This window comes from Palaemon carinicauda, chromosome 8 (assembly GCF_036898095.1).
Source record: "Palaemon carinicauda isolate YSFRI2023 chromosome 8, ASM3689809v2, whole genome shotgun sequence".
Taxonomy (NCBI): domain Eukaryota; kingdom Metazoa; phylum Arthropoda; class Malacostraca; order Decapoda; family Palaemonidae; genus Palaemon; species Palaemon carinicauda.
The window spans coordinates 112,675,477-112,687,976 of NC_090732.1; positions in this window are offsets into that span (position 1 = coordinate 112,675,477).

Sequence of the window (12,500 nt, forward strand, 5' to 3'; positions counted from 1 at the left end):
AATATGAACTTTAGAAAATGAGACCACAAACTTCTCTAGAGATTGGGCAGTCTTCTTGCACTTATCACAATTTGGGGCAATGACATTTACTCTACGAGCCACCGCCCGGAGTTTCTCCAGCAATCTAAACGAATGAACTAGCTTATCGTTAGTTACGAGAACCCTCTGTAGGTACGTTTTCGTCTGTAACTTTCCTAACAAAAAGGCATAGACACGTACAAGGAACAACCGAAAATATTTTATTTTTTCTTGTTTCCTTTCCTGAATGGGCTTATAACATCCTGCTTTTCCAACTAAGGTTGTAGCTTAGCAAGTAATAATAATAATAATAATAATAATAATAATAATAATAATAATAATAATAATAATAATAAAATCCATTCCATCTTCGTCCACGGAGGCAATTCTTATCGAGTACTTTGTGATTGATGTTTTGCAAAATGGACAGAACATTATCAAATGTAAACGCCGAAAGCCATGGCAGAATTGACAAGCTACGGGTTAATGGAAGCGATAAAGAGAAAGAAACGTTCAATCAACATCCGGTGGTGTGTATTTGCATAGGACAGGTGAGAGACGGCTATTTACCTCGCATATCCCACTTCGTGTAAGCTCTTCTACCCCCATCGTTGCCTTCGCCTACACCAATCAAAGGAAGATCATAAAAAGGATGAAAAAATGTAATTTTGATGTCAGAGAAGTCTGCTGTCGGAACAGTATTTGCCTTTTGAGCACATGACTCCGGTGGTTTTACTGACTTGGTCAAGCTGTTCATCATTATCAACTATGCATCGTTTTCTCTTTCTTTGACACTTAATTGTAATACAACTAACTATATATTAATGTAGTTATCTATCTATATGCATATATATATATATATATATATATATATATATATATATATATATATATATATATAAATATATATATATATATAAAATGTGTGTGTGTATAGATCTATATATATATATATATATATATATATATATATATATATATATATATATTATATATATATATATATACATATATATATAAATGTGTATGTATATATATATATATATATATATATATATATATATATATATATGCATATATATATATATATATATATATATATATATATATATATATATATATATATATATATATATATATATATATATATATATATATAATCAAATAAGCCAAAAAGGCCTTATAATGGGGAAATCGCTCTGCCGTGGAATGTCATAGCGAGCAATGGGGTAACTCCTCTAATATTGAATATTTCCGACCGGCAGAGGATTCGAGCCTACGGCCGATAGAAATTAGGGTAAACACTAGACTTTATACCCCTCCGCTGGAAATAAAGATAAGAGCAGATTGCGATTTTACTGTATTCAATCCTGTTATATTCAGGATTTGTAGTAAGAATCGAAACCAACCTGTCCTCACCAATATAGCTGAATCGTAAATATGTAATATTTGGCCGTTTTTTATTTATAATTTCTTCATTAACTCTCATTATTCTGATTGCTTTCAAATAAACCATATATATACTTTAATATTCGCTCTGATAGCAGTGATAAGGAACCTCGGGCCCTTTGAAAAAATTCCTTTAATGATAAATTTTTCAGCCAAGCCGAGGACTTGACCCTATGCCAGATCGAAATAAGGGTAAACATTAGACTTCTTTGCATCAGTCAAAGGTTCGCATCATTGCACAGGCAGAAAATCTGTCATTAAGTGAAATTTCCTAAGGGTCTGATTTCCCCTGGCAAAGCAAATTTGATTTCAAAGGGCATGTGTGGTTTTTTTGAAGAAATTAAAATCTGGAGTGTTAGGGATACAATCATCACACACACACATACACACAAACACACACACACACACACACACACACACACACATATATATATATATATATATATATATATATATATATATATATATATATATATATATATATATATATATATATGTATCTCTCTCTCTCTCTCTCTCTCTCTCTCTCTCTCTCTCTCTCTCTCTCTCTCTCTCTCTCTCTCTCTCTCTCTCTCTCTCTATATATATATATATATATATATATATATATATATATATGTGTATATATATATGTATATACATATATATATATATATATATATATATAGAGAGAGAGAGAGAGAGAGAGAGAGAGAGAGAGAGAGAGAGAGAGAGAGAGAGAGAGAGAGAGAGAGAGAGAGAGAGCCACCAGTACTCTCATCCTATGGTTACCAGTTCAAGAATGAAACCCAAGTACACTACATTCAATTAGTCATTTGTAAATCTAAACAGAATTTTCAAATAACGCATTCACACACATATATGTTCTCATACACGCATATATATATATATATATATATATATATATATATATATATATATATATATATATATATATATATATATATATATATATATATATATATGCAGGAATCTTCATATTTCCTCAGCTTCTTTAAGTTTCAGGCGTAAGCCTTTGGTTTGATGAACGATAATTATTTCTTTTCTTCATACTTTATTCACTACAGCGCTGTTTCGACAAAACATTGTCTTTATAAAGTGATTGCTGGTTTCCATAAGCTTACAATTCCTTCTACAAATATTACGATTAATTATGTTGAGATTACATTCTAAAGAAATAAAAAAACCCTAAAAACTAAAAAGTTAAAAGAGAAAAGGTGAAAATTTTCAAAATCCAGCGATACTTAGATTAGGAAAAGGATAATGGTTGATTATATACTTACACACAGACACACACATATATACATACATATATATATATATATATATATATATATATATATATATATATATATATATATATATACATATATACATATATATATATATATATATATATATATATATATATATATATATATATATATACATATATATATATATATATATATATATATATATATATATATATATATATATATATATATTTATTTATATATATATATATATATATATATATATATATATACATATATATATATATATATATATATATATATATATATATATATATATATATATATATATATATATATATATGAGCACACATACTAGATGCACGCTCGGACTTGCACCACTATAATTAGAATCTTTCTGTATGTTCAAAGTTGGTGCCTGGAGGGCGACGCTTATAGCTTTAGCAATAAGTCTGCCGTAGTTTTTCTCCTTGTGAACAACATGGGTCCCATCAATTAATTCCTTCAGGGAGGGTTTCCGGTTGGGGACATCAATACAGTGTTGGTTTATTGCCCCCTTATTTCTGTGGGCCAGCATCCTTCTTCGGACTGTATTGGACATACTACCACAATAAAAGCAGCAAAGAAGAAGAAGCATATAACGATCGAAAAGAGAGATGGATCTTTTATAACAACAGAAGATTAAGAAGGGCATCGTTGGATGAAACGCTTTAGTGGGATCTTGAATAGGAGATACGAAGAGAATAATTTGATTAATATACCTGAAGCTGATGAAGACCTTGATGGGCCCATGAATAAATTCAGTGTGCTTGAAGTCTAAGCTGTCATTAAAAAACTCGAGATAGAAAGCCCCTGGTTACAATGGAATAATTGCTGAGATGATACTGGCCGAAAATGAAGTGACCCCCAGAATGCTTACAAGATTATTTTGTAGAATATGGCATGAAAAGGCAAAACCTGATGAATGGGAATTAGGAGTGTTGGTGGAAATAGAAAAAGGAGACCTGTCTGATAGCAATAATATACTTATTGAAATTATGTCATTCCTAGAGTTTTTTTTTTTTTCTTTTTTTTTTACTCTAACCTTTCATGAACTTAATTAGGGGAAATATATAGCATACTTATTCTAAATAGGCTAGAGATGAAGATTGACGAAACACTGAGAGATGAACTAGAAGGATTTATAAAAGATAGAAGTTTTACTGACCACTTTTCATTTTGAGACATGTTTTACAGCAATGCGTAGACTATTGAAATCCTCTTTTGATGGCATTTGTGGAATATGAAAAAGCCTTTTTAATGTGCAGCGGTCAATTTTGTTGAGAGTCCTGCATTATCATAGCATTCCTCTTAAATATGTAAATTTGATTATATTTATTCATGAGCATAGCAAGTGCAAAGTTGATGTTAGCGGAGTCCTATCAAATGAATTTCCAGTGAACAGCGGAGTACTCCAACTGAAAGTGTTTTCGCCTGAGTTGTTTATCCTCCTCATTAATTTTGTATTTCGTAGAACAATTGCGGATGGTGGAGAAGGATTGGAGTGGATTGGTAATAGGAAATTAGCAGACCTAGGGTATGTTGATGATACTGTCCTTATTAGCAGAATACCACAGGATTTGCAATGCTTGCTTACCAGAATGCATGAAATATCACACGAGGTTAGGCTCAAGATAAATAGAAGAAAGACAAAGATGATAAGAACGGAATATGCAATGGAAGATTAGATATCATTGGAAGGAGAGAGGATTAATGAGGTAGAATCATTTAAGAATTTAGGGATTATGATCAAAACTCGGTTATTAGAATTGTGGTTTAGTGAAAGATTAAAAAAAGCAAACTAGACTATGGTTAGGTTGAGTAAAGTTTGGAAATAAAATCATCTCACATTATATATAAAAATCAGACTATAATCAGTTTAGTGAGCTCGGTGTTACTGTATGGACATAAATCGTCGTAGGATAATAAAACAATCTCCAACAGATTGAGCAGGCTTGAAAACAGAGCCCTCGGCAGAATCTTGGGGGTTAAATGGCCGACAGGATTCGAAATGAAATTATAAGAGAGATTACTCGAGTGCCATATGTGGATGAGATCATGATGAAGAGTAGATGGAGATAGTTTTGGCAACCTTCGCACTCCCCAAGAGAGATTAGTTCACCAAATGTTTAACTGGGTTCTTCAAGGTACCAGAAGAGTTGGAAGACCCAGGCCTACGTGTCTGAGAACTATGAAGCGTGAAGTGGGAGATGATAAGTGGAGAAGTATTGAATTAAAAGCTCAAGATAGAGACGACTGGCGAAATCTAATCGAGGCCCTTTGCGCCAATAAGCGTAGGAGATGATGATGATGATGAAATATATTTATGTGTATGTATGTATGTATGTATGTATGTATGTATGTATGTATGTATAAATGAGCGCGTTAGTGCTTACACGTGAGTACGAGTAGCTATTCAAGTATATTGAATCAGTGAGTAGATATTACCTTTGTAAACGAATTAGAATCATGACTTTTGTTGATATATCTTTATTCACATGAAAAGCAGTAAAAATAGTAATTAATACACCATTGATGAACGAACGAGTAGCCTATTACTCTAAAGATGTTCCTCTGTGTTGTGTTTGTTATAATAATGGTGACTATTGTAAAGGAGAGAGACTATTATTTTCCAACCTCGCTGTTTTGTTGGAATCAGCAAATCCAAAATTACAATTCACTTTTAAACGATTATGCTTTTTATCTTTCCTTTGTTTTTCGAAAGTTTAGTTATAAGAGTCATTTAAACTTTTGTTTGCTTCATGACATGAATCATAAAGGTAAACATAAAAATACTCTCTCTCTCTCTCTCTCTCTCTCTCTCTCTCTCTCTCTCTCTCTCTCTCTCTCTCTCTCTCTCACACACACACACACACACACACAACAGACACACACACAATTCTACTCTCCAGCAATGAATATGCATAAGAAACATCATAGAAAATCGAAATATAATCAGCAACATCAGCCATATGCCGCCGATATATCTCGTACCACGTCCAAGAACACATGGTGATTGCTGCACTGCTTTATCCAGTTTTGCAGGTTTTTGCAATCTGCTCTGCAACAATTGGCAGGAACTTGCCACCGGTGCTCGTTCTACCAAGCTGGAGGAGTTACTAGATCGCAGATATGATGAATTTTTTTTCGCGATTCAGGAAGTCATTGCTTGCAGCCTCCACTTCCTCCCCGACCGGTTGGTTATATGGTACTCTCCAACACTTACTACGTGTGTGAAGAGTGACATTACTGATGCTAGATATTACTAACTATCAGATGAATTGACTGACTAGTTTAGTTTATTTAGTCACTACTGCTTTTGACAACAATTATAGTGTTAACAATATGATGATGATGATGATGATGATGATACTTCTTTGGTGTACTAAATTTTCATGCTTTGACAAAAATACGCTTAAAACGAAAAAGCTCTACTAAAGATAAGGCCAGGGATTTCGTTGTAAATCTATCAAAATACGAAGACTAACTACGTGAAAAAGGCGTCTTATTCATCACCACATTGATAATAATAATAATAATAATAATAATAATAATAATAATAATAATAATAATAATAATAATAATAATAATAATAATAATAATGAAATATCCTTATCAATAATGACAACAATGTCAACATTAACCAAACAGTTATGCTGAGATCTATTGAACATAACGAATAAGCAATGTTCTTTATTATGTACAACATTATTATTACTCACTATCAAACTTGAGTGTATGAAAAAGGGCAAGAAATATAATCTAATTTCGTTGGCTAAAACATCATCGTATTTCCAATCTCTCTCTCTCTCCTCTCTCTCTCTCTCTCTCTCTCTCTCTCTCTCTCTCTCTCTCCTCTCTCTGTGTGTGTGTGTGGCACGTGCACCAACTTATTTAATAAGTGTTGCAAAACTGAAATTTATGGTATCTGTTTTAGATCCATTATTGATAGTCTGAAATACTTGTTCATAAATTACTCGCACTGTATTTTCGTATTTCTCTCTTTTGTTTCTGATAATGATTAAAATGTACACATAAACACACAAATATATATGCATATGAACCTCATGTTGCGTGGTTTTCACTGAAAAGAAACCGTTGGTTCTAATCCCAGGCAAAGATAGTGTTCAAAGACGAATTCTGTTAACATCTAATGCACCTCAGTTGTCCTGAAAATAATTCAACTTGTAGTTTGTCGACTGTGGAGGTCACAATCAAAGGTTGATATTGGTATTTACTAAGAATAACTCATTGTGAACCATCCCCTAGAAGGGGTTAATGCAAATCCTCAAGCATACATTTTCCTACACGCATAAACGTTCGTACACTCACGTATATGCACGCATACACACGCACACACACAAATATATATATATATATATATATATATATATATATATATATATATATATATATATATATATATATATATATATATTTATACATATATATACAGCATATATATATATACATATATATATATATATATATATATATATATATATATATATATATATATATATATATATATATATATATTGTGTGTGTGCGTGTGTATGCGTGTATATACGTGAGTGTACGGACATAAGCTAATTACAACACAAAGAGTGATGGAAAGAATAATGATGGGATTAACACTAAGAGACCGAAAAAGAGCAACATGGATACGAGAGCAATTTAAAATAAAGGATATCTTAACAACGTGTACTAAGAAGAAATGGACGTGTGGAGGACATATAATGAGAATGACAGATAATAGATGTATATTGCAAATAACAGAAACGGTACCTAGAGATTGCAAAGGATCGAAGGGAAGAAGAGAAGACGATAGATTGACTAACTAAGAAAATTTGGGAGTGTGAACATTCATAGAAAGACCTTAAACAGACGAATGTGGAAGAACATGGCCTGTAGTGGACTAGCATATATATATATATATATATATATATATATATATATATATATATATATATATATATATATATATATATATATTTATTATTATTATTATTACTATCCAAGCTACAACCCTAGTTGGAAAAGCAAGATGCTATAAGCCCAGGGGCTCCAACAGGGAAATATATATATATATATATATATATATATATATATATATATATTATATATATATATATATATATATATATATATATATATATATATATATATATATATTATTGCTCACTTAGTTACTCCAGAGGTACTTAGGCCACATTTTGACCCATGACCGCTCGTGATAGGATTTTCCACTCTTCTCTATCCTGTGCCTGCTGGAACCATTCAATCAGGTTTCCCCCAGAGATTCTTACATCCTCCTCCAGGCATCTTCTCCAATCTTTTCTTGGCCGTCCTACGGGTCTTCTTCCAGCAACTTTAGCCAAGAATATCCTCTTTGAAGCTCTATCCTCATCCATGCGATCCATGTGTCCTGTCTATTGGAGTCTTCTTGATCTAATTATATCACATATATTTGGTTAGTTTGTGCTATTTCTTATTTCTCTATTATGTCGTCTTATCCATCCATTTATTTCTTGGTCATAGATGGGCCCCTCTATTCTTTTCAGAATCCCATTCTCAAAAATTTAAAATCTTTTCTCTAATATTTTTTGTTAGACACCATGTCTCGCATCCATATATCAAAACTGGTCTGAAAACTGTGTTATAGATTCTCAATTTTGTTTTACGGGAGATTGTTCGTCGTTTAAAAAGATCTGTAAAGCTGAAATAACATCTGTTGGCTGCTCCAATCCTTGCTGTAACTTCTTCAGCCATTCCAGCGTTCTGCGACATAATAGTACCCAGCTATTTAAAGGACTCTACTGTCTCAATTCTGATGCCTGCAAGATCTACATTTCCCTGTAATTGTGGTGTTCTTGCCACTTCCATGATTTTAGTTTTGCCTTCATTTATCTCTAATCCTACCTGGCAAGCCATTGTTTTGAACTGTGTTGTTAGGTTGTCCACCTCCCTGAGGTTGGCCCCCATAATATCTTTGTCATCAGCATATATATATATATATATATATATATATATATATATATATATATATATATATATATATATATATATATATATATATATATATATATATATATATATATATATATATATATATATATATATATATATATATATATATATATATATATATATATATATATATATATATATATATATATATGTATGTATATTATATGTATATCTATATATATGTGTATATTATATGTATATCTATACCTATCTATCTATCTATCTATCTATCTATATATATATATATATATATATGTGTGTGTGTGTGTGTGTGTGTGTGTATAAATGTGTGTATGTATGTAAATTGCTTTCTGGTCTCGCACAGTGACATTGCCAAACGCATAACTACTTGGTCTCTCACCGTTCCACGGGTATGGGGAAAGGGAGTAGGGAATATTAATAACCTGGTGAGAGGGGCGACCCCGAGAGGAAAAGGGGAGGGGGTGGGAAGGGTTGAATCTGCGTGCGTGTGTACATATCTACCTAAATATTTAGCCGTCAAACTGACGGGTCGCGTGCACTAGTTTCCAACTAAATGACTAGCAATTCGAAAGATATGTTTTACTTATATCACCTTTTATTTTCTTAGTTTTACTGACGCCAAGATTGGATGGATGGGTGCAATCCTATTCAAAGCAGCGAATTAGGTGGTTAGTGTTTGTCCATCGTTAAGGGCCACATCAAGAGTGGAGAGAGAGAGAGAGAGAGAGAGAGAGAGAGAGAGAGAGAGAGAGAGATGGTTGATAAAACCAGACTCTACTGTACGGGAGTGTCTATGTCTCCTTTGAAAATAACTGTCATCTATTGGAATAGGATGGCCCTTACAAGGCGATCCTCATCTCACAGGGATGAGACTGTTCAAAAGATATTCTTATACATATAATACTCTAATAGGGAAGGTAAGCACACAAGCGGAAAGAATCTTACCTTTTTACCTCGATACATATAATCATTTTTATAAATGCCATCTTCCCGGGATAAAGAACCAAGACATCAAACACCAGTTGATTATCAGATCTGTAACACAGTCGTTCTCTGGAGGAAAAACTATTTTTTTTTTTTATTTCTGAAACTTGAATGAAGCAGTTCTGAAAATACCGCATTATCATGAATTTGGATTGATTTTATATTGAAAATTAAGAATTAAAGTTTCTTGCAGTGTTTCATGGTTGTATAATAATAATAATAATAATAATAATAATAATAATAATAATAATAATAATAATAATAATAATAATAATAATAATAATAATAATAATAATGCTTTTATTCAGCAAGCTGTAATTTCTCCATCCAATACAAATCCAAGCAAAGATCTTTGATGAGTCATTTCTGAACTTATAAACTAGCCCTTTGAAGACACGACTTTCCCCATCTATCGGTTAATTCATTTTCCCTCCTCCCCATCCTGTTGGAAGGGACAAAGACGTGATTGACCTCTTCCCTTCTTTCCCAGTTGTAACAGCTCCCCCCTCATCTCCCCTCTCCCTGTCTCCTCCACCCCTCTTACCTCGATCGCTCCCCTCGCGTTGCTGGAGCCACATCGCACTTAATAAGAGCAGCTGCATTAGACCTTTAATCAAGCAGCCAATTTTTCTACCCTCCAGGAGGGGCCTGAAGAAGAGGGGGAGAGAGGAGGAAGAAGAGGCCGGGGGGGGGGGGGAATTAGTTAGAGGAAAAGGGTGAAAGATGAAGAAAAAACAAGAAAGAGAGAGGGAAGACAAAGAAGAGGGCTAGAAGAGATAGATTCTATTTGATTTGATTTTTCAAAGTTATCTGAACTCAGGACAACTAGGCTCAGAAAGAAAGGACCAGAAAGATCGAACACGTATGAAGAAATATAAATAAACGGTGAGAAAGTAAAAAAAAAAAAAAACGATGGACAAAAAATAAAGAATGAAATAATTCTGACAAAGAGAAAAAGTCACAAAGAAATCTGAGAAAGAAGGGGCGAAAGAAAGCCGACAAAGAATGACGAAATAGGGTCGTGAATCGGCGATTCCTTGTCTTGTGACTTCCCCTTTCTCCCTTTCGACATCCGTGAGGGATCGTCCTTTAATGAGGATGCAACTCAACGCTAAGGTATTAATAATCACTCGAGGATAAAGAGTGGACATCCTAACGTATCCTAGGAGTAATTAATGCCGAATTAGATCTCCGACGGTCTTGTGGGTCACTGCACATCCGTTTCCCGACAGAGCGTTTCATCTTGTTAATTTCTGGACGCTTGGGGTATAGTAGGCAGGAAGTGGCCCAAGAAGAGATTTTGCAGTGGAATAGATCGACGCAGTTTGGAGATTTTCTTAAATTTGTTTGTTACACAGTTGTTCCATATTCTTGGCTTCTCTTTTTTACATTTTACACAAGAGAACTCTATGTATTCATAAAAGAATTTCTGGTTGTATGTTAATGTTCATATATCTTAATAAATAATGAAAATAAGAATGATAATAACCTACATAAAAATAGTTTACATATTCTTCTTATAGGTAACGCAGCAAATATATTAAAAAAAATCATTAACTTTATTCACACATTACACTCATAATTATTAGGTTTAACTGTTTCACGTGATGTGGTGTCCGTCACATTGAGAAATGTATTAAGGCGAAATATGTATTCATAGTAAAAAAAATACTTGTGAGTATGATATATAGTTTTTTAATATGATGCATATATATATATATATATATATATATATATATATATATATATATATATATATATATATATATATATATATATATATATATATATAGGAGAAAAGGTGTGTTTGGAATTGAATATTTCCTTATGCATTCATATACACGAAATCTTATACAATTATAATAATTTCCTATTAAAGTGATTAATTATACACATAATTTCAGTATATCATATATACATACTATCTACAGACATACAAATATATGTATGTGTATATATATATGTATATATATATATATATATATATATATATATATATATATATATATATATATATATATATAATCTTATACCATTTATTCCAACGTATATATACATGTACATACATATAAGTATAGTACATACATACATGTAGATATATACATATATATTAGACATAAGAGTACACACGTTGACCCTGTCTTTCACTCATCACATATAAGACCATAACCATTAGCACCATTTTAAACACTCATCGAAAGTATAATAAATAATTTCAATCTTTATGGCACTTGACAAACGAGACCGAAGAGGGCCTTCTCTTTGTGATGCCCTTCGCGGGCAAGTGTCGATGAAAAGATAAATTGGCCCTTATTGACGCCACCATCTCCCATTCGATTAGGAAACAAGAGTGAATGCTGGTGGCCGGTATGGGCATAACGTTAGTGGGCACTGTTACTTTTTGTGATAACTTAGTCCGTTAGCGTCATGGCATTTCAGTTTGCTTTGGTCCTATTGGTGATATTTCGGTTTGATTGGACCATTTGAAGAGGAGATCTGGTTAATCATGGTCATAATTATTGGTGAGGGGAATTTTGAAACCTAATAACAGTCAACATAGACAATTCTTGAGGTTTATCTTTTTTTTCAAAACAGTTTATGTCGGTTGTCAGACATAATACCTTTGTAATGTACTGTATTTTGCAACCATCTTGAATTATTTTTATGTTCTTTAACTAACGCGGAGGATCTTTGTGTATTTTATAAACGACGTAGATGATTCCGAGTTTTTTTTTTTTTCTG